This window comes from Anopheles cruzii, chromosome 3 (genome assembly GCF_943734635.1).
Source record: "Anopheles cruzii chromosome 3, idAnoCruzAS_RS32_06, whole genome shotgun sequence".
Taxonomy (NCBI): domain Eukaryota; kingdom Metazoa; phylum Arthropoda; class Insecta; order Diptera; family Culicidae; genus Anopheles; species Anopheles cruzii.
In genome coordinates this window covers 82,216,311-82,241,110 of record NC_069145.1, presented here as the reverse complement: position 1 = coordinate 82,241,110, position 24,800 = coordinate 82,216,311, and positions in this window count along the sequence as shown.

Genomic DNA, 24,800 nt, shown 5'->3' with positions numbered 1-24,800 from the left:
GCGCCGGATGCACCTCGGTGCACCACGCGAGGTGGCGGCTTTTGCACACTTCAATTCGGGGCGAGCCCGGTCAGAACTAGCCACCTGAGCATGCGCACCCGAATGGTTCGAAAAAATTGGTTCGCGCTCGAGTTGAAATTATTCCCCAACATCTCTGTTATTATACCATAAAAGAATGATTGAGCAGTTTTTGCTAATTATTTTCCAAACACACACACACCACCACCGGTTTTGGACCCCGGGTACTTGGCCGGGCGCGAAATCGGGCCGAGGCTGGATGGAGCAGAAAAACGAGCACCAAACAAGCCACGAAGAAAACGCACCTCGGCGCGGTGGCCACTTACTTGCGAGAGCGAAGCCGGTCGGCGGTTTTTGTGGCCGTGGCCGGAAACCGCGGGGAAGCGAAGAAACCCGTGGCCGAGTGTGAATGGAAACATTAGCGAAAATGAAGTGTTTGATAAGTTATTGTTTGGCCCGTTTGTTATGATCACTAATTTAATTGATGGGTACCGCAAAACTCCCGAATCATCCGGGAGCGTTGGGTCGGGAAATCGGTGCGTCGGACTGAGTGGTTCATTTTCCCACGCGTGGCGCAATGGCGCTAGGGAGCATAATTAAAATGGTGTTGTTTTGCGAACAACTCCTCTGCTCCTTAGCAACAATAGCAAAGTGTTGGGAAGCGATCAAAGTACACACTGTTCAAGCATTCTTGATCGCAAAGGCCGCTTCGGTTGAGCCGAGCCAACGCCTGCTACGTCATTAAAGCTACCGGTTCTCGGGGACAGGCAGCTCCGAGCAGTAATGCCTTCGGAACGGAAACCATTTTGTTCATTCATGGCCGTCCGGCGGGGACCAGTCGATCGAACGCGGTGCCTCGACTCTTCGTCCGCCCGACAATGGGGCCATCGGCAGATTTGACTGTCGATATCATCCAATTGGATCGCAGCTCGCCACGGACTCCCGTGGGAGAGCAAACCTCCTCGGGCACGGACGGTCCTGCCCGGGGGCCCAGTCCCCGGTTGGGGGTCAGGATGGGCGGCCCAATCAGCGGTTGGAATCGTCGGGCCGGTCGGCTAGTGGGGTAGCGTGACACTTGGGTCCCGAGACCCGAGAACGCCTGCCATCGGCATATAAACGGCTATTTTACGACGCGACGCCGCGCCGCGTGATTTGATTAGTGCAAAACTCCCGCGAAACCCACCGATCACTGACCGCTCGAACTTTGGTGTTTCGGATTCAGACAAACGAAAGAGAGAGAAAGAGAGACAGTGAGAGAAAGAGAGGTTCAAAGAGCCAGAATCCGCGCCCCACCAGCGTGGACCCAATCAGCGCGCCAAGTGACAGCTCCGAGACTCGAACGACGCCATCACAGTCGTCATCTTAATCATCCGGAGCCGCCCGGTGGGAGCGTGGAATGATTATAAAAATATGCAGATGAGATACGCCTAGAATTATAATGTGCCATTGGCCTAGCCAGTGGTCCTGGTCCTGGTGTCGGGTTGGCTGGTAGGCTAATTTGGCGAGCGCTACCCGCCCGGCTAGTGGCCAGCTTATGTCGGAAGAAGGAGGAGACACACTCGGACTTGGATTCTCTTCCTTCGCGACGCCATTAGCGTTCTGCCGTGCCAGGTTTTCGCGATCGATCGGTGCTTTCTCGGAGCAGCCATAGCCATTTTGTGGCTGTCTACAAGCGGCATCGAAGCGTCGCTTCGATTGTCCGTTGGAATCGCAACTCCGAATTGTAACAAAACAAGACGGCGACGGGACGGAATGAATCACCGGAGCTGCTGCTCCTGCATTCTGGAACCGTGAAGACACATCATCCTGTCTGTCACATCAAACGCCCGTAATCGGCGTCTTAATTCGGCGTCCCGAAATCAACGGTGAAAGGTGTGAAGCGCAGATGCCAGCTGGGCAAACATCCCTTCGTAATCTCTCGGGCTCAGGTATCGGGGCTAGAAGTGCACGGTCAGCAGAAGCTTAGGCCGTGCTTTCGGGCGATTAGGTGCGATGCGACGCGTAGATCGCTCACGGATTAGAAATTCGAGAACGCAGCCGAGCTCCGGGCGACCTTTTTTCGTTTCCAAGGAAAGAATTAACACCCGACACCCGGCGAGGGCACATTCTTGAATTGATGAATGCTATTCATCGGAAACGGGGCTTTTTGGATGCCACAGGAAAGGTGCACTTAGCTGCAGTGCAACTTTGTGTAACGCGAGAGTGATAAGCATTTGAACTTTTGTCATCTGAAACTTGGGGTGTTGGCAACGTTATACAACAATTGGCTCCTCATTTTTGTATATTTCCATGCGTGCGAGGAAGAAGTATTTTCTTTATGAAGATGATCTTTACCCTAATTACAACAGTAAAATTTTGGGGTGCTTAATTTAAACGTAACCATAAGAGCTTAGAAACGTAACGTCCAAATACTGCAGCTACCTGGCGAAAATATCGCCACAGTACACCAAATGGCGCTAGACGACAACCGAATTAAGTGAGGGAGATAGCAGAGATAACGAACATGGCAAAAAACATGTTTGTCGAATTTAAATGGCACATTTAGGCATAAGAAACCTGTCGCGTTTGCTCACATTGAGCTGATCACGTTTCTCAGGGATTGCTGCGGGGAAAATCCGCAAATTACGGTTTGAACTCCTGAACTCACTAGATCTAGCACCAAGTGACTTTGTTTTGCCTCCGTCGCTCGAAGGACAGATATTTTCGCCAAATGAAGATCCAATCATCTTCGTGAACGACGATTTCGCTTTGAACAATTAGTTTGTAAAGTTAGAAAGGGACGATGATGAAAAGCATACAAAAAATCAGAAAAAGTGTCGTTAATCTTTGACATTTTGGAAGCATTTCAGAGCTTTCTCGTAGGTGCGAAATAACGATCAGTATGGTATGATCGTCTAGAACATTCTGCTGATTCTGCTGAACTCATCTGCGATCCTCGAATTAGAATTCAAGAGCTTTACCACCATTTGTCCACCATGCACTGTCATATTCTACCCGTTTTTCGTCCTTTTTCACCTTCAAGAAGACGATCCAACTAATAAATACACAAAATAAATACACGATTCAAGTCAATCAAGTGTTTTACATCCTTTACGTTCACCATAAATGATGAAAATCTCGACTCATTTTTGTTCAGTAAGCGACGAAGCTATAAAATCGGAAGCTCTCCGTCCGGCCACCGACACGATCGAGTTTGTCCTTCTCGAACACCCCAATCGAATCCGCACAGCGCACCAAATGGCACCATGGCATTCACTTTGGTTTTTTCTCTAATTAAATATAGCAAAAAATCCCATCACTTTCGAGTCACTCGGCGGCCCGAGTTTTATTACCCAATAATTTCATCGCTTTATCTTGGTCCAAAAAGGAACCCCTATTTACCGACCAAGACTCGCGCCGCGCCGCACCGACCCATGTGACGCGTTCTGGGTTCGCTCGCAGATTTATTTACCAACGCCCGGTCGCCGGGACCGATTTACGAACATCGCGCTGCTGCGCTCCACGGTTTGATTCCAACGCCAACGATTCCAACGCCGCCTGTTCATAAAGTTCTGACCGCAGCATCCGCGGTGCGCTCGTTACGCTAGTTTTTGCGGCGCACAGCGTAGAGCAGCTTACACAGCAGGACAGCAGGACAGAAGGCAGAAGATCGCGCCCATCTCGCGATGGTGGGAACACAGCGAACAGCGGAGAGCGCTAGTGCCGCGAGGTGTTGCAGCAAACTAAACTTCACGCCGCGCGCCCGTCTGGCGGGATGTGCACCAGATGCACCACCGATCGCCCCTCGCCAGGAATGAATCACACCCCACCGCAAGACATTCTGCCGACGGGGGCCGGGAGCCGCACCGCGCCACCGTGTCGCGTACAATTCATTCAATTTGTTTACTATTTTATTAGGCATTAAATTATTCAATTCCTCTCTGTTTCAACATCTTGTTGCGCCGTGTGTTTACGTTTGTTTATAAATATGTATATATTTTAATTTAATGAAACAATTGCGCGGTGCCGTGGTGCCATGGTGCGGACGGACGGAGCTTTCGGTGGCTCGGCAGTCGGTCCACACGGTCGGTCCGTATCGTCTCTCGCTCTCCTGTCGGGAGATGCCTTCTGCCCGGCCCGGCCCGGCGTGATCTTCTCGGGCACGGCAAAACGTGCAACCCCCGCGGGCACCGAGCTGGGACCGTGAGTCGTGAGGGGCCAGTTGGGTGCCAGTTGTAATTGAGTTAAAGCAAAACCGTAGGCGCGCAATGCAAATCGACGCTGGAAGGACGACGCTGGCTGCTGCTGGATGCCCCCACCGAGTGATGCTAAACGGCACCGGCATGTTTGAAGGCATGCCGTCTGCCTCGGACGTTCCTCGACGTTGCGCCCCGTTTGTTTGCGGACGAGTGACACACCCCGACCCGAGCCGGTGCCGGGGAGAAAAATTGCAAATTATGTTGTTAAATTATAGGAAATTCACTGGTAATTAGAATTTTTCACAGCTAGAAATCGCCGATCGGGCGCCCGCGTGGGGCTGGGAAGCAATAATAATGTTGCGAAATGGGAGCGCATGAATCAGGCGCGGGCCGCCGCTACGGAAGTGATACTTTTTAAGTGATTCCGCCAGGCCCGCCGGTAATGAGGCGAAATTATTGGCCACGGGTTGCTGAGAACCGACGGCGGCGACGGCGCACTAACTCTCGGCCCTAATTATGCTGACCGACCGGTTAATGTGTTGCGTCTCTGCGATCTTGTTTGGGATCATTTCACGTTTCATTGCCACACCCGCCGGGTTTTTCGGAATGGAGAGGGGACTCTCCACACCCCTTCTTCGTCCCGTGGCCACGCCCGGGCCTTTATTGATGTTTGCGCGAGAGTTACGGTCGGGCAAACAAAACGCCCGACGACGTTATTTGTTGTTTTTATTTCCCGGTTCCGTGTTCTCGGTTCTCGCTATTGTTAAACAAATCAGAAAACCCTGGCGGGCGGGCGGCGTTTGTGCCCGCGCTGCTGCTGCTGGGACTCACTTAGCGGGCGACGGCGGCCATTAGAAGTGCCATAAAATGTGATTGATTTCCTAGCTTTCGACACCGGAAAGGAGGTCGCTTTGAAATATAATTTTGCCTCGCACGCTAACGCAACGCACTGACCCGAGCAAACAAGATCTCATTTCCTCTCCCCGGCATACATAATGCTGGCCGACGAATGTAGGGCATGGGAAATCGGCAAGCGGCCTGTGTTCGGCGTCGGTTTGCTCTATTTATTACACAGCTCGAGAGGATCAGTTTGCATTTCCGCGGGCCGCGCCGCGAGAGGATTAAAAGAAAAGAGCAAAACCGAGGAGGGTCCTGCGGGACCTGGACCGTCTCGTTAGCATCCGCCCTGGCCCCGCAGCGCGGCAAGTGGAGAGAACACAAAACCCATCGCGGCATCGCGCAAGAACAAAAGGCGGGCAAACATCAACGCGACCGCCGCCGTCCGTGTCGCGCTGGCCTTGCACTTTGCCTTTCTTCGGCATCCTGTAAATCACACCTCGCGCAGGAGGACGGGGCTGGAGGCGCGCACAAACGCAAAATGCAGTTCCCGCATTCGGGCCTTTTGTCGCCACACTGTCCTCGCGGCGGTGGCAGTGACTGCAAGGACCTGTTTTCTCATCGTGCCCATCTCGTGGCGCGTCTTTAACACCTGAGAAAATTGTTTTCCGGTTCTCTCCGGTCCGGATCCTTTGTCCGATTTGTGCGCAAGTAATCCGGGAAGAAGGGAAGCCGCAGCGGATCGTCCAACGATCGATCCGCACTACGAACCAGGAGGAGATTGATGTCCAAAAGGATGGAGTGCCCGTACGGACGTGCAACATAATTTCCGACGCATAAACATACAACCGTCCCGTCGTGGACCACTCCGGACCACCTCCGGGTGGCACCTCCGGGAATGGTGTGGCAGGAACAAATAAAATGTAAACACCATCAGCATGATTCATTTGTCTTATTTGAATAAAAGCACCAACCGACCGGGAGGACGATGGGCGAGTTGCCGTTCGACTCTCTTTGCGCTCCGTTTCGTTCGCGTTTCGATTTTGCCCGTGCGCCCGTGGTCCCGAACGGATCGCCGGTGTGTCCCGGAAGGAGCGAAACGACACGCAAAAGGCACACGGAGCGCAAGACGAGCGCGCACGTTTTGCTCGTTTCATCAAGTGCTTCAAGGCTTCGGGCGCTGTTTTTCGGGGGCCAACTGCGCCAAGCCACCCCGATACCGGAGCGGCAGTCGCGGCGGCGGTGCCACAGCACATCGTGGATGCCCGCGAGCGATGCATGCCGGTCGGTTGAACGGTCGGTCGAGAAGGATCGCAAGGGGTCGCTCCAAAAGTGACTCGCGAAATGGCCGTTTAGAAAGAATTTGGCAAAAGGATCAAAAAGCACTGAACAGGGTTTAAAATGACCATTTGTTTGAAGGATGTTTCGTAAAACGAAAAAGATTTTCGAACTGAGCGTCGAGTCCTCGAGGTAACCTTTTGATGCACCCTCGCGGAAAGCCTTCGAACTGGCACGACCCAAATCGCGCGAACGGGCCTCGGACGACGACAATCGGTCGATCAGTTATCGGTTTGCTGAAGTTGCCGGCGAAGCAGCAGCCAACAGGCGCAATGCGGTTCGTCCCGTACTCCAGCGTCCCCCGCTCTGGCGCTGGTACCGCCCGCCAGACACTGCAACCGGCAATCACAAATGCATCAAGCAAAACGATTGCAAAACGGTCGTGAAAATTTCCCGCTCGACGCCAACCAACGGCGGCGGCCTCTGCGCTCGGTGCGCACTTTGGCGCAGATAAAGAACGGAGATATTCAAATAAATTCTCCCCCCCCTTCCGGTGAGGAACCGGTGCGGGGCCGGGGCCGGAATGGAATCAATCTCCGGATGAAATATTAAGCGCCGTGCCGCGCGTGGTGGCGGCCCGGGCATTAGCATTCTATTTGTCTCCTTTGTTTCACAGTTGTAACATTTAAATTAAAAATCTTTCCTGACATAATAATTTGTCAACCCGCGCCGATCATTCGGATCGGAGAGAGGGGCCGGCGGCGAATGGGACAATTTGCAAAGCGAAAACGAATGCACCGTCGTTCGCGCGGTGCACCCGGCCCGCCGACCGCCGACCAAGCTTGTCAATTCCGCCGGCCGGATGGATCGAGTGTCGTGATCGACATTCGGGCCCGTGCTTTTTGTCCTTTGTTTTTTGTCGGGTTCGTCGCTTCGGGAAAGAATGAAAAAGGAGTCTCCATCGGCATCGGCGTCCGCGGCCTCGCGCAGTCGTTTTGGGGGCGATGCGTCTGTCGATGCTGTCAACGGGGTGACAACTTTTCGCGCATTTTCACGCCACACGTCGATCAAAGTCGCTGTCAAAGACCGAGGCAGTCACCACTTGACTCTCACGCCCCCTGGTTCGCGCCGGTGAAGGATGGCTGCCCGGTGGTTGGTGGCGGCACCTCGATCACTTTCGATCACTTTTGTCTGACTGGAGTTCGATGTGCAAATCGGACTTCTTCCGCGAACGTTCTCGGCGACACATTTTGTCACACCTGTCCCGGGGATGTTGACTTCTGTCTGCGTGTGTGTGTGCGTGTGTGCCCCTTCCGGTGCGTCTCTGCGATCGGAATGCACCACCGTTCTCAACCAGCGAGTGAGGTTCGTCGTTTGCTGCAGTTTGCTGTTGAAGTCTTTCGTCCGTACTTTCGCGAGTTGCGCTCGCTCGAGCATGTTGTGCTCTTTGCGGGCCGAGTTCCGATCGAAACGAGGTGATGATGGTAGTAGTAACTTGAGACATGTAACGGTAGCCGTTCGGGTGGACCTGGCCCGTCGATGCGATTAGCAGAACGAATCAATCGTTTCGCCCAGCCAGCGGGCCTCGAATGTGTCGTCATTACGGAACGGTCGGGGTTCCTTATGCAACGCATGACGCCGTGTAACAACTGACAACTTTCACCGTCAATTGGATGGCAACAAAAACTAAAGGCTTCCAAAACATAAAGAGAAGACGCACACGCTGCAACAAATTAGGTCCACAGCTCGTCGGCCGCGGGTCGTCGGCCACCAATCATCGGCCGGCCGGCCGGCGAATGGCGTGCGGAGGGCATAATATTTTCTCCCGAGCACAATTAAATGTTTACTGAATAATCACTTCCCAGCCGATTTTCCGACGGGCCGTTGACGTGCCGTCGTTCAGCTCTCGATCGGGCCGCTCTTCTGGCTCCGGCTCCGGCGAGCATTAGCGCGTCATCAACACTTACACGCATCAACACTTGACCCCCGGCGAGCCTCAGTCTGGGCCCCGATCAGCACGATATCGTCGACGAGCGTCGAGAGGCGACACTGGGACTTCGGGTCTGGGTCTGGGTCTGGGCTGGAACAGTTTGTTGGATAAACAGGCTCGCCCCGGCCCACAATGCTTGGGATTGTTTGCCTGTTTGCCCGGCCCGCAGTGCAGGCCCCGAAAGCGACCAGTTCTCGCACCTCGCCACTAGACGCGCCAGCGTAAGTGCCGAGAGGCCGTCGTAGGCCGTGCCGTGCCGAGCCGAGCCCCGTGTCATCTTCAACCTCTTCGGCTCCGATGAAAACTCCTTGACATAACCGAGTCATAGCAACCCTTTGGGGATCGCAACAAGTTGCCGGAGTCCGTGGCCGTGGTGGCCGGCGGCGTGCAGGCGTGTCGAGAAGTGGAGTGCGCGATTCAAGAGCGATTCGAGAGCATAATGTTGCGGATATATCGTCGCGAGCCCGCGGGCCGTCCATTTTTCTGGGTGATAAAAATCGAGTCATCCTCGATCCGGCCCCCGGCTCGGCGTGCCTCAGAACTTCATTACCGCTCCACTGCCGCCGCCGCCGTCGAGTGGCCGTCGGACGCGCAGATCATCGCCGTTTGCTGTTGTTATTACTTTCATCATTCACGGGCCACACGGGCCACGGTGCAGTGCCCGTCGCAGGGCGAGTGCCGGAGAGTAATCCCGAGCCTCGCTCTGCCTCGTCTGCCTCGCGATGGCAGATTGTTGGGTAAATATTTATTCAAATAATCCATTCACCTTTCCGGGACCCGGGCTAGAGACGAGCGCTAGGCCATCTAACGAACCATTGAATGGGTCGGCGGGGCGAAATGGAAGCGTTTCGTGAGGACCGAGACCCGGGCCGCCCGGGTTCTTGACGCTGACAAGTCCGGCGCGGGACAAACGTGCACCTAACGAACCACGTGGACAATGTACGGCCCCCCGATGACACGGCAAGTCCTGCGCCACGTCCGGTCCAAGCTGGAACGCTCGGGTTTGATGCATTTAGAGCAGAGCGGCTTACGAAACAAGGGACACCGGTATGCTCCATTTTGAAATGCTCGCTTTAATTGCGGTGACAGGGCCCGTGGCCGGGCCGGGTTTACCTCCTAAATTGCATTAGACACTTGGTAAAATTTATACGAGGGGTGACTGGATAGATTTCCCACCTCAACGTGCAGATGGCAGCACTAGTGAATTTGGTTGTCAAACTTCTGACAGTTACTCACCAAAATGTGGTCATTTTGGAGGCGCAAAATTTTGTTAACAAATCGTGAAATAGCATATTTACAACAGTGAAATTTGCGGCAGCTTAATTTAAAGTAAGAGCTTTGGAAAGTAATGAAAAGGACGTCCAAATACTGCAACTAGCTGGCGAAAACATCGCCAAAGCTTCACCAAAGTGGTGCTCCTTTCGATTCGTCACAATTCTGTCCGTGCCGAGTACCGAGATTTTGGACCCCGTTCGATCCGGCTTGGACCAAGAATGATTTCGGCTGCACAATACGCGAGCACCGTGGCCAAACAATCGCTTCGTGCTTGCCCTTCCGCCCGACGGACCGATAAACATCGGTCCAAACTTCGGACTTCCTTTCGCTGTGCAGCGCAGCGCAGCCTTTGTTTGGCGGTGGTAAAAATTTGTTAGCTTCCTTTTGGGCCGCTCTAGGACATACGTGGAGCGACCGGCCCGCCAGCCCGCGGTTCTGCCGCCCCGCTTTTATGGGACCTCCACGACCCAGCGCAACCCAGCAGCAGCAGTTCCATCGGTTATCGGCCGCTGAAATCGGGACGGGACTCGCGCCAAAACCGAAAGAGCAAAATCGCTCCAAGGATCGGCCGAAAATGAAAAGTAAACGCTGCAACCAGTCGGTCGGTCGGTCGGATAATTTGGAGTTCACGCGAATCCCCCCGCTTTGCATGGAACCGTTGGGATAGCAATTTTCCCTCGGCCGGACAAACGATCGGCGTCCGGCGACGTGACTCTACATTGTAAGTCGGGGAACGTTTAGTAAGATCATTTAACGCGCCGTCCCGCTCGCTCGATCGTTCTCGATGTCTGTGTGTGTGTGTCACCCCTTGGAGGGTCAATCATTTAGGTCGGCCCGGCCCGGCTCGAATCGGGCAATGGTCACCCCCATCGGCCACGGTTCCTCCCTCTTTCGTGAGCGGCGGTGCCCGTCGTGAGGGATGAATATCATTAAGGTAATTTTCCTTTAATCAAATAATTGCTATCGCGATCGCGACAGTTCCTTTTGGCGCTCCAGCACCAACCGAGTGCCACGGCAGAGCGAATGAGAGAGAGAGAGGCAGAGAGCCGCATCGCCCCAATACCTGGCGGCCGTTCTCCGGTTCCCGAGAACGCCACTCGGGCCCGGGAAACTCGCAATGCCCGGCGCAATGCTCAGCGGTACGCGCGCTCTCGTTCAATAGGTAGTTATTATTTTATTATCCTTGCCCAGGCCGTCCTGGCTCTTGGCGGGGTTTCAGTTTGGCGCGGCATCGGCGGCACACCTTTTGGCTCCCTTCGGACTCGGGTTTAGCCTGGTTTTGTTTTGTTTAATAGTAAACTAAGCTGCTTTCTAATTCTGCGAAATTTTAGCATCCTTTTTTTGGCGTCACCATCATCCGTTATCTTCGGCGGGTTCGAAATATTCGGCATCACTGTCGGTGGCGTCTCCCACGGTATTTTTACGAGTTAAAATCTAATTTTCTGAACCCACACTTTACGACAGCACCGCTGAACGTTGGGTCTGAAAGCAATTAAAGGTGCCATTCCGCATTCCGGGAACCGAGTGCGGGGCGAAAGGATCCATCCAATCAATCCATCTCGGGCGGTCTCGGGTTTTGAAGCGACAGCGGCAGGCAATGTGTGTCGTATGATTTACGACGATTCCGGAGAGTGTACATTAAAATGAGTTTTTCGTCGCCACCAAAAAAAGGGAGCATAAAACGATCCGTGGGGTGAGCAAAAATCGATCAGCATTAAACCGCGAAACGATACCGTTCCGTGTGTGGGATTCACGTGGACCACTTTTTTCGTGGGGGACTCAGCTCGTTCTTTTTTTTTTTTTTTTGGGTTGGTCGTTTTCCGTTAACAACTGTCGTAAGCCTAATCGAATCAACGAGGGCCCCGATCGTGCCTATTGTGTGCGGCGGCCATGATTGGGCGGCCGAGAGACATTCCTCCGCAAATCCATCACAATGACGAAAGGAGACGGTGATCGGTGCCGCGAGCGCTAGGTGACAAGAACGTCTCGTCCCGGACGAGCCGGAGGCCGAGTGGGGTCGGCGGGGTCCCGCGGCCCTCCCGGGTGCTGTCGAAAAGAGCGCTTGATGTGTATAAATATTGATTTTATGATTTCCCAAATTTATGATCTAACGTCAATATAATGTCTTGTTGAGCATCGGTAACATTTCTCAAGTGCGGCTCGATCGATCCCCAGTCCGTCTTTGTTGCGTGCTAGTTCTCTCTCTCTCTCACTCACACTCCCGGGACCGTTTGTTTGTCCGCGCCTCGTGGAACACAAAAAACCCGGGACCGTTTAGGCCGCGGCAGGGTCTGTTTTTCTAGCCCCGGCTCGGTGGTCGGTTTTTTTGTGGGGAGTCCCGAGCTCATCCTCTGCGGCCGCTTGGCCAGGTCGGTGCCCGAAAGTATGACTGTGACCGTCACTCCCCGGTCGCCCCTCTTCTAGCCCCGCTTGCTGGCCCACCCAGCAGCAGCAGCGAGAAGAGGTATGAATTTTAATCCGAAACTGCTCTATTCGAATAAGCCGAACGATCGTTGCCGCGCGCTGATCGTTTCGATTTCCTACATTTTTTTGTGTTATGCCTTTCTTCCCGCGGTTCCGTGTGTGTCCACCGGTGTGTGTTGTTGTCTTTCGCCTTTCTCGGTTCCGCGCACCCTACGGCCGGCTCACCGGATCGATCCGACCGCTGCTCGATCGTTTTGATCGATACTCTCAAATTTCAAAAATGGTATTGTACCTCCACAAGCTTGACCGACGAGGTGGGAGGTGGTTGGCAACGGGCGATGGCGGCGCGGCTTCGCGAAGAACAAGATCGATCGCCGTGCATCGTTGTCAAATCAAACCGACCGATCCGGTGGACCACCGGACCGGACCAACAGCGAAGCCGATGGCGGCCACACGAAATCTAATTTGTGTTTTGATGTGCGACGCGCCGCCGGGATGAGAGATTTATGCGTCGGCCCCACTGGCGGCAGTGATCTTCTGCAGGATTCGCGGGACCGGCGCCGACGCCGCCGCCGTGAAGCACTTTGGAGTTTTGTTTCGGGTCCGGTTGATGGGCTCGCTGGGTGGGATCGTGAGATGGTTGCTCATCGATCGGCGTGGCCTGGATGCGGCGCTCCTGGCTCCCATTATTGGGCGAGTTTTATTAGCCAGAGCCATGATGATGACGATCGTGGAATAGTTGCCAAAAGGCGCTTCCGATTGGTTGGAACTTTCATTAAACGCACAAAACAATAGAAAAACCCTTCGAACGCGTTGGACCGCTAATCATTCCCGCCACATTAGCCCGGAAAACCGGAATCTTCGTTCCTATTCATTCGATCCATTCCGCAGGGCCCGCAGGATGCTCGCGAGCAGGAGATTCACTTTACGGTCTTAATCAAGCGCATCGAACGAAAGGATCCCGGTGCCAGCGCCGCCCGGTGAAGCCAACGCAGGCGGACCGCTACGAATCGGCGGCCCTTTTCACTCCTCCCGGCCTTTCGATGATCATCTCCTTTTGTGGTTGGGTAACTCGGGGTAAACAGGATGCAACAGGGCCGTCCCGAAACGGCCTGCCTAGTTCTGGCGCATTCCTTAGCCGGACCGAGGCCCGAGAGTGTAACGATGTCAATTAGGTCGAATGAACGGATCCCATGCTCTTTGTCCCTCTTTGACCTAACTACGACGGCAATGGGGAAGTGTGTGCGTGTGCCTAGAAAGCACAGGCTCTCGCATTCATTTAATGCCGCTGCGGCTCGGACCGGGGCCAAGGATGGATCCGCCGCAATGTCTGAGCCGGTTCCTTGTGCGTTGGTTTCTATTGTTGTACTCGCACAGCGCAACCGTAACCAATGGTGAACTTAATTGAACCAGCTGGGGTCAAGAAGGAGAAACGCAGACACATTTCGATCCGGCCGTTCCCATCTGCCGACCGAGAACGAGAGCCAGCTTTTGAGCGCCAACCGGTACGGTAGAAAGCGCCGCTAGGAAATGGGAGCCCGACCGGGACGATCCCGAAAACCCCGCATCCGGCGAACGGCAGATTTTGGGACACCGGCGGATCAATTACGGATTGATTGGCGTTCCGAGCGAGGACGTTCGGGAATCGTAAACGTCACACGGCTGGAAGCAGATTTATGTATTTTCGCTTTCGTTGCGCCCCCATTAGGAGTTGGGGCTGGGGCACCGTAAATCAGCTTGGCCGGTGGCCAACATGGAGGACCGCTGTGGGTTCGTCTATCGCGTCCCGTTCTCGAGCGAGCGAAACGGGCTTTCTACCGGAGGTCAAAAGTTGCTTAAAATTCGGTGCGTGGCCGTTTTATGTCCATGCGGCGGCGTGCGTCGTCGTCGTCGCCATCGTCGGTGGAATTTTCGATCGCGTAATGATCGCGCCGGATTTTCGAGTTGGAGTCCCGAAAGAAAGTGCCACGGGCCGCGGAGTCGGATCGGAAATTTTACGATCGCGTGAAATTTTATTGATCTTCCAAAGTGGAAAAAAGAGTGTGGACCGAGTGTGGACCGGGGGTCAACGATACGGTCGGCCGGCGAGGGGCGAGAAACCCGACTCGACACACACCCCCGGTGAAGGGGGCTTGTGGGTAGCGTGATCCCGTACGGCACTAATGTGTCGTTTTGTTAACCAAGAATTATTGTCACCGACCGATCCGACCGAACCGTTCTGGGTCGTGAGCTCATTTCGGCAGCCTCCAGGGCGGGGAGGGCGTAATAATCGTTGAGCGGGAGATCGGGGTTTGATGGCTTATTGTGTTAGGGTTGTGCGCCAAAAACCGACGGCCCCCCCTTTCCGGGTCACACGGACCCGCGGTGATAAAACCGGCGGTGGCGTGACCGGCATCCGAAATGAGGCTCCGAGTTAGGTTAATCATCTGCGTGGCCGTGGCCGTTGCCGGTTGGTGGTTTTATGTCGCATTTCTCGGCATTAATAACATGCACTCGCCCGAGTGGGAGTGTGGGCTGGCCCCGAAGTGTGTGTGTGTGGCATATCGGTACGTCGGTGGGGTCCGTATCGATCGGGGCAGCAACGTTTTTATTGACCACACCGCCGGGGCGGGCTGCGACTTTGATTGGGTCTTAATCCTGTGGGCCCCGGACGGACAAGAGACACTTCCGAGCGGGAAGCGAGAAGCGGGGATCGATAATAGGATTCGGGCGGCCTATTGCTAGCGGAAAAACAAGCGCTGGCCCGTAAATCATACCGATATTCGGGTGGTAAATCATGCGCGTGCGGCGACGGCGGGCCACGCCACGCCATGCTGACCTCGATATTATTTATGCTGCTCAATTCGTTCCGGGCCGGGACGCGGTTGGTCGTATTTGAGAATAAAAACATCTTTTAATGGATTTTCAGTGCTCCGCGGTCGCGGTGAGATACCGTTACTGATAGTAATAATAGTGGCCCGGGTGGTGGTGGCCCCAATACGATCGGCGATGTGGGCCGGAATCCTTTTCGTGTGTGTGTTTGTGTTTTGTTTGGCATGTTGTGAGCCTTGCCTGCTGTCATCGAATCGGATCGACCTAGTAGGTCGGGCGCTTTGGTTTTACATAACAAAGCAAAGTGTGGCATCCAAGTGGGCTGGCGAAAAGAACGGAACCCCCAAGAAATGGGTCGCACCGCGAAAGTGGAATATGAAACAATCCCGTCGATTAAGATGACTTCAATTGTCGGTTGTCCTTCACAGAACAACAATCGTTATTATTCGATCGTTAAGCAGATTAACCTTTGCCGGTCAAAGTGGATCCTTTCGTGTTGCGCATCGAATCCTTCACCTGTCACGCAGCGCTCCCCGACCGACCGCTGTCGATGTGGCCCGCTCATATTCTGCTTCCGTGCACTCCGATTCGCTCACGCACACACACCTCGGGACGCATGCGGACTTTGACGAATCGCATCCCGTACCACGCGGTGAAATGTGTCCTCTGAACGGGCCGGGGCCCGACGGGTTTCCAATTCGCGCGTTCCATCATTTTCGTCATAAGCGGGTCCCGAAAAATCAGGTTCGTCGCTGTCGCTGTCGCGCAGTTCTTTCTCGTTCGCGGCGAACGGAATGCTGAGCGTGTTCCCGTCGTGGCCGTCTCTGCCGTCCTTTTCTGGCTCGGCACGCCAAATTTCCTGTTTGCTGTCAGCGTCCGGCTCCTTCCGGGCTGTGACTTGTGACAATTTATTTGATTCGTTGGAAATAAAATTACTTAAAAATTACAATTTCAATCGCCTACGTTGCGCACACACCATTCACATTTGCCCGAGGGGTTCGCCCAATGGGCGGCCATTCGAGCGTTATTAGTTTGGGGTCACGGGTGGTACTTTCAATCTTTTCAGGATCACTTATTCCGCCGAGTAAAGGCCGAGCTTTTGATGTATCTTTTGGCGTGGATCAAGCCGCTGGGGATGGGAGACGGTAATTCATTGGTGTGTGCGTGTGTGAGTAAGGCTAGGAGCGACCGAGAAAGAGAGTGAGTGAGAGAGAGCGAAAGAGGTCCCAACACGGTCCGGATGTCTGCGCAGCTGCGTGGTATGTTTTCGCCATGTTTTCTCATGATCGGGTCAGTTTCCCCGGCCTCCCCCCTGGGTACCGTGTTATGCGCCCAGCGACGACGACGACGACAATGACGCTGGTGATCGAGTTGCTCGGCACTCCTCTCGGATCCACTGTGTGCCATGTTTGGGGCGAACTGTTTTCGGAGGATATGTCAATTCAACGACTCATTTATGACGATCGCCGCCGACGAAAAGAGGGAGGAGAAATCAAAAACCGAAGCCCCCGAAAGGTTCTGGGAGGCAGGGAGTTCTGGTTAGCGTCACTCTTCGCGCGACGGACGGGCTCTCCGCTTGCGATCGCGATTCTGGTCGCTGCTGTCTCTGCATTGTCGGGTGTCTCGGGTTTTCTTGCTACGCTCCAAATTGCTTCTTTCACTCGGGTCGGTCGCGTTGAGCTTTTTTGCGGACAGAAGTTGTCTCTTTCGGACTTTCGGGAAGCTTTCGGTGATCCGCGATCACTGGTGAGACCTCACCGTGTCACGAAAGCACGCTTTTTATTATCACATTTCAGGTAGTCAATATTAAAGCACTTTTTTGCTCCGAGCCGCGATTGACGCATGGTGCCTGACAACCGTTTTGTCACTGTCATTAATTGTGTTTCTGAGTGTGTGTGTGTGTGGAGGTGGACCACGCCCGCTACCGCTCGCCCGATAACGGTGCGAACAAACGGGCCGAGTAGCGCAGGTTCCGGAGCTCGCGATGCTCGATCAATAATCGCACACTGGAATCGTCGGATCGATCCGCTGCGTGGCAGAGGTAGTGTACCGGCTGGCCGGCCGGCCGGCCAGGGGCCGTTGCATCCCAAGCTCCTGCAGTTTTCTGCGGTACGCTCGGCACAGCCACAGGAATCTTAATCTTCAAACAGATGATGATCTTCAACTGCTGACTGGCCGAGTGGCTGCCTACACCCCGACACGACGATCAACGGGCTTCCCTGCCCTACCCGACCCTGACTCCATCCAGCCTGACCACGGCGAGCGATGATGAACGTTCCGACGGTGACATTTTGACAGCCGTAATCAAGCGAAAACACGATGTACTGTCAGCTACTGGAAGCCTTAATCGGTTCGCGTCTCCCGGAGCAACCCGGAGGGAGTTCAGCGCCGTCCATCCTCCCGTCGTCCTTCGGGGCGGCCAATGGCGAAAACCGGTACGCCACCCGTCGGCCAGAATCGCCCTCGAGTAACCCCGACTGTCTGTGTGTGTGTGCGTCGGAGCATGGGGTCTCCCTCTCTCGCTCTAATAGAGTGATTCCGGAACGATCATTTTACGAGCATAAAATCGAGTATTCAAATGTCGCAAAAGTGTCGCGCCAAACGGCCGACGCCGTCGCCGCTGCTGCCATGTTATGGAAATGGGATTTCGTTTTATGATTATGCAATCATTAGTATGCCAAATAAAGCCCTGCCTTCCAGCTCCTTCACCCCGCGCGAAGCACCGGAATAGGTTCGATTCGCGCCGCTTCCCGCGATCTCGAAGACCGTGGGGCAGTTTCGAAAGTTCGCAATTGAAGAAGCTGCGACCGATGCGTGATAGATCGATCGATCGGGGCTCGTCGCTATTTGAAAGCATCGCAATCAGGCGATCGGAGTCCGGCCGAGGCCCACTCAGCCAACGATCCGCGTTTCCGCGGATGTGGCGTGGTATCGAATAACCCGATGCGCATTGGGCAGACAGGAGATAATGGCCTCGGGCCTAATTAAATGTGTGATATATGCGTTATAAAACAAATTAAAATGGTCGGGCCGTGTGACAACTTCGTCTCGGCGAAGAGGAAATGCGAAATTTTCACGCGCCACACCGCGATTCGATATATCCGCGTCGTTTTCGCTGATATCGTATTAAAGTTTATCGATGAAACCGATGGCCGATGGGAACGGTGATAGATTGGACTGGGTAGAAACTTAATACAGCACCGAACGTCTAATTTGGCGTCGTCCGCAAGGGATTTAATTTCAGGTCCGCTTTGTAGCTTAATTTTCCACATTCCAACGATTTTCTCCAGCGCCCCCAAGGATTCAACCGCGTTGGCCACCACGGTGGTCCGGTGGTGGCCGATTGGCCTGTGTTGGCCACTTCCCACACGCGTGCGCAAAGTGTAACGCGTGTTGTGAGGTGTTGATACGACAGGTTGTTAAATTTTACGATTTGCACCATCCCGAGATGGCGCGCAGTAATCTTCGCCGTACGCCGAAAAAACGGAACGATATCGGAAAGTGTCGCAAAAACGATCACTTGTCACGGCGTCGACCGTGCGCGAGGCGGGGGGGACCAAATTTACTGTTATGGATTATGCCGTTCGGTACCCCCCGATAGCTTGTGGCCAGTTTTGATCGAACGCTTTTATTGGTTTTTCGGCGCTCGGGCCGATTCGATTCCGCCCGGACAACGGCGCGATAACAATCCGATCGCCCCGAGCCTCGGGATTACCTGGAGTGCCGGCAGGAGGCAGTGTTTTTTTGCGCGAGAGAGAGACACAGATAAAATCTTTCCGTTTTTCACTTGCAATAAAATCAATAAAACTCGCACAGGGTGGCCCCGTGGGACACAATTAAGTTGTTGTAGCTACAGTTGCCTGCCAAAGTTCGCAGGCCGGCCGATCGACGGAAGTGACTAAAATAAAAATGCTTTTTTGTTGAAACTGAACCGCAAAACAGCTTCGCAAGGCTTCATTATAAATTAGAGCATGGTCCTGCGAGGTCCCGCGTGGTCCCAGGGTGCCCGGACGCTGACGTTAACGACCCGATTCGCTCGCGCGAAGGTTGATGCACTTTTGAACCCGATCCGGAGGCCTATAAAATAGGGGCCACTGAGCTGCGCCTCATCCATCGTCAGCGGAAGCCACAGGATGCCCACCGCGAAGCTCGACAACACGACGCCTACAATTCGGCTTGGGCGCAAGAGCGACCGATCGACCGGATCCATTCGTTTCACACCCAGAGTCCCGCCAGTGCTCGTAAGCAACGGAGCAGGAAAAAAAGGAACCACTAAATGCCATTGACAGACAGAAAACACACATCACCGTAGGGAGGGAGGGAAGGAACCGTAAACCGATCACGGCAACTCCGGACGGTCAGCCTCAGGGACCCCGTGCAAACATCGCGCGGTGCATCACGTCGCACTGCGCCTGTAAAGGTGTTTCCGTTTATTGCGATAATTTATTGCACCAAATTTTAGCGGCCTTTATCAGCCTGCCAGCATTTCGGTTTATTTCTTCTGCGAAAAAACGTTAACGACCCACGGCCACACGCTAGCAAACGGAGCGAAATTATCGCACAGTGTCGTCGGGTGTGCCGTGCCTAATTGGTACCTTTGGTACGAGCAAAAGCATGTTTTAGCTCGTCTACGATCTACCGATCTATCGTGAATGATGGAACTTTAGGGGGCCCTCAGAATTCCGGCCATGGAAATTTTCCGCTAACTCTAGGCTTGCGACTTTGCATGCTGGTGTTAAATAAGAAAGTGCACTCGCAGCGCACTCTGTGGTACATGCGGGTCCGCGTATTGGAGTGCTTTTATGTGCACTCCATAAAAATTGAACCCTCCGAATGATGACGCTGACCGGAGACTCCGAACACCGACCATGTCGTTAAGGATCGAAAGGATCTCCGGGGCTCGGGCCGGGCTCGAGAGATCCTCGGTGGAAATCGGAGCCCTGCTTCGTGGCCGTAAAACGCAGCACTGAAACCCAAATCAGAGTCCAAAACACACCGGGGAACTCATTCCGCCGAATTTCGTGTGTTCCGCCGGATCGTCCGTAACTGTCCGGGGAGCGGAGGTTCGCCACGGATTGTCGGGCCACCAGAGACATAAAGCAAACCGGGCGACATGCGATGGGACAGCGACGAGAAGGCGAAGGCGACGTCGAAAGAGTTAGAAACCGATTGGAAAGTGTGGGCCAAGATTAAAAGGAGAGAAATGGGGAGAGAAAAAAGAAAAGGAACGAAGCAGAACAGAAACGCGAACGATCATTTTCGAAATAGTATTCCGTACACTTTAGGCTTAATTTTATGTTGTTTTTATTTCACTTTTTTACGATCGAAAACTTAATATCCTACATAAAAGCGGGAAACACATTTCATGTCATTTCATTCCGTTTTCATGGCACATCATAATGTGCGCGGTCCGGCACAGGACGGTCGGTCGGTTGGCCGGGACCCGGAAGGGCAGGATGGCCCGGATGCCCGTGTGACCCTCGAACTGGGGCCCGGGCGAACGGGGTGACTAAATTTGGGATCCGATCGATTCCTTTCCGATCCGGCCGAAAATTGGAAAGCGTGTTCTCGTTAAACTCTGTGTTTTGTTGTTGATGAGAGCTTGTTTTTCGATAAAATTGTTCAATAAGTGTGCGCGGAATTTGCGCAATTCAAACGAACAATAATTAAAGTAGTTTAAGCCCGATCCCGATGGTTGCCCGATACCATCTCCCGACACTGATAACCTACCAGCCGGATTAGAAATCGAACCGATCGTGAGTGGGTTCTGGCGGAGTAGCCTCATAAAACCGACGGCTGTTAAACCTCGAGCATGTTAATGGATCGAAGAATCTTAATTTCTCTCTATCATCTCGTTCCGCCCGCTCCGACGAGACCCATACTGACCTCCGTTTGGCGGCTTACGGCCGCGGGAAAAAGATGTCAGAAAATAAATTTTCGGTACCTATTCGTGAGCCAAACCGTGAGTGAGTCACACGCGTGCGGGAAGCGTGCAAGTTGGTACTGCTTTCCGTTTGTTCGCCTTAATCGGTACATTATGCTAAATCGTCACCAGCTTTAACACCTCGCGACGGCGCACGACTCCGGCCGGGACGTGTATTCGCCCCTGGAACGGGCCCGAGCCCGAGGATGGATGGGACATAAATCACACTTTTATGACGCTCTCATATTTGGTGTCGTATGAATTTTTATGCTTTTAATTTGTTTCCTTTTTATTTCGATACCGCGTGGCCGCGAGATGGAACCTGAGCTTGACCTCGCCTGCGGCTCTGGGTCCGCTTTTACGAGCTTTTCTGCCGTGTGGCCGTGTGGGTTGTGGCCCGGGACTCGATGAAAAAGCGAATTATAGAAAATAATCACCCTTCTTTTGCGGCTTGAAAAACGAAGCGAAGAAATTATTCCCAACACCAAATGTCTCCTTTCCGACCAGGGGGAACCCGGGACCCGGGACCGGTGGTGGCCGCCGCCGTATCTTGTTAGATATGTGTGAAACAAACAAGGGATACGAGCGCTCGTCAGTCGGGTGTCAGCTTGCGTGCGCCGATGTTAACCTTCTTTTGCGTGGAACTCAAAAAGACCCCCGTCCGTCCCCCAACGGTCACCCGCCACAGTGGCGTGTCTGGCGCCCATTCGGGTGGGTGTGGGTGGGCTGGTGGTCCACCCGGTGGCGAGGTGGTATGAATGATGCCGACATATTTGCATATGCGATGATTTGCGATGATGCTCGTGGCGCTAGAGAACGCCACGGATCGATGTTACGACGGGGCGTTCAGGATGATGATGATGATGATGGTGGTGGTGGTGGATGGTGACGATGATAATCACCACCCAGTGCACCGATGCAACGCCGTTGGCTGGTTGGCTGGCTGACTGAGCCCCGTTAGCATTCCATCCGTAGCCGTGGTGGTGGGAACCACCCGAAGGGAGCGCGGAAGAAAACAATTTCACTGCACTAATCCACCTTTATCGCTGATGAGGAATTAAATATGGGAAAATATGTGTGTGCAGCGCAGAAAAATTGCAGGAGAAATTGGGCAAAAAGTGAGGAATGTAGATCGCATGTAAAACGCGTTTGCAATGAAAAGCAACAAGTTTTTTCGCACTACGATAAACAATAAAGCCATTTTAGCGCCTTCGCTGAGGATAAAATGTTTGCTTGATAAAATAAGAAAGTAAGCACTTAATATAAAGAAACGACACTAATCCCAGAAAGCCACAAAGAAATGAGAAAGAAACATTCATAAATATTTTTTTTGTGATGTGATCAGCAGTCTTGACGACATCAGTAACCAGCCTACTGGGTCTTCCATTTAGTACAACCTTTAGTACAGTACGAAGTCTTTTAGTACAAAAGCTGCTGCAAATGAGCCACGTGGTTGCTCTAGTGAGAACTGTTACCAATATAAACTCAACTCTGTTAATTATCAGGTTGGCTAAAAAGAAATCGACGTTTTTTGGGTGATGTTCAGAACTATATTTAACAGGTTTCCAATGGTCCGATTTGCGTCAAATATGCACCATTTTGTTGGAAAATTTGTTGTCTTTTCAAAGGTAGGCTTATAATGCTCTCTTGTAAAAGGATTAGTCGTTATTGGCGAAAAACTCGAGAATCCATTTTCACAATCCTTTTTTGATCTCAGTTTTTCATCACTCAGGAAATTTTGTAATGCGCGAAAAAGGTGTCAATCGCTTAGTGCAAGGTCCGGACTATACGGTGGATGCATTAAAACTTTCCAACCAAGCTCCTGGACTTTCTGGCGAGTCACTAAAGACGTGCGTAACATTTCGTTGTCCTGTGGAACACAAAACCTCTTCTGTTGGCCGATTCTGGCCGTTTCTGGTCAATTGCTAGCTTCGAACGGTACAGTAATTGACGGTAGAATCTGAATTTAGTTTAGCCACACGGAAGCTGCTCATAATAAACATTCCTTCAAGTCCCACCATATACCCAGTAGAACCTTCCTAGCCGTTATTCCTGGTTTGGCCACCGGTTAATCTGCTTCACCACGCTTAGACCACGATTATTTTTACACAGTATTGTCGTATGTATCCCATTTCCTCATCCCCAGTACCCATCCGTTTAAGAAATGGTCGATTTTTTCCGTTTGGCCAAAACTTCGCAGATGGAAATTCGAGCCATCATGTTTTTTGGTGTAAATAGGGTGGGCCCAAACATCGAGCTTCTTTGTGAATCCAGCTTTGCGCAAATGGCTTAAAACTGTTCGATGATTGATCTTTAGCTCCTGGCCGATGCTCTGATTACTAAATGCCGATCTAACTTTGATTATTTCTGTGATTTTATCGACATTTTCGATGACGTGTCTGCTAGGCTTTAACATAAAAAATAACTGAAACGTGTCAACGAAACCAAAATTTGACCCAGCTAGCTGTTAGAGTATCGGCACCATGAACACCATGCGAAATTTCAGCGGCCTAGCTTGAATTTTCACCTTTATCGGACAAAAAGTGTAAAATATACCGAATTTTCTCTGCGTTGACCTCCATTGTTAACACCCTGTAACTCACAAACGAATAAACAAACAAAAAACAATGAAAGCATTTTTTAAGTGTAAAGAATCAGCTTTAAAACGAGCCTAAACTTGAAACTGTACGATCGATACTTCACGAGATATCGATCACTAAAGGCATCTATCGTGAAAAACGTCGATTTCTTTTTAGCCAACCTGATATTACCTTTATATATTACCATTTATATATTTATTCAGCTAAAGGTTACATGCGGAAATAAAAAAATATTACAACAGAAAGCGAAGGAAGCCAAACGGAATCATCTTTATAATATGATGTTAAGATTTTCCCGATCTTTTACAGGATGGCTGCTTTTGAACTATGCATCTAATCTCGATAAATAGACACAAATTTAAAAAGATTTAAAAAGTGGTAATCAGAGTAAAAAGCCAACACATATTTACCGTCGGTCGGCTACCACTATTTAGCCCCTAGCTGAGAAGTCTCTGTAGCATTGGTTCAGTCCTCAAAGAACTTCTTACATGAAGACGTTAGGACAGATTGACACATTTTCATAAAATTCGTTGTAACCCCCCGTCCACACTTACAGCAAATGGGGAAAAATGTATGTAGGCCCAGCAAAATTCACTCATTTTTGTTGGACATCCGTGAGCTACTTTGAGTTGCCGTTGAGTTCCTCTTGCTTATCGGTTATTTGTACCGATTCGGGTTGAGAGGCCATATTTTTCAATTTGACAGTTGGTACGGGCAACTTTTGTCGCTGTCCAAATTTTTGGACAGCATTTCGAGAGCGGATCAGATTATGACAAAGATGGCAATAGAAAGAGAAGGAAAGCATCATTCATTCAGCATAGGTTTATGCGTCGGGAGAATCGGGAACATAAAAAGATGGCAGTACCTGCGGATTGGGACTTCCCAGGTTGGCTGTTCATTCTTTAATTCTTGTTTTAAGATCAGGTAAATGAGTACAGGTCGCAAAAAAAAATTAATTAGTTTGCAGCCGAGCGTTGAAAGGGTTAGACCATTTTGTGTGCGTTGAACCACAGTCCGTTAAAAACAGTAAGACCATATCTGTGAACGTAGTTTGGTGTAAGCGTCGGCTGACTAATTAGTTCAAATTGTCCTCGGAAAAGGTAAGTGTGAAATGCGGAAAATAATTTTGAGAACAATTTGCTGAAAAAAGAAATAATCGTTATTCATGTTATCCGCAGAAAAGAATGGCGAACGAGAGTGCAATGGATGGACCGGAGCGCGTGGTCTGCGAAGGCGAACGAGTGCTGTGGACACGTAAATTAATGTTCGATGTTATTGATGCTGTGAAGGAGGAACCACTGCTGTGGAACCCCAAGCACGTTGATTATAAACATCGTTCGAAGAAGAAGGCTGCGTTCAATCGAGTTGCTGTCCTGCTAAAGTTACCAGAGGAAGCGGTGCGCCGAAAATGGGAAGTGCTGAAAACCTCGTACCACAAAAACCGCCGGCAGCTGGAGAACCAGCCA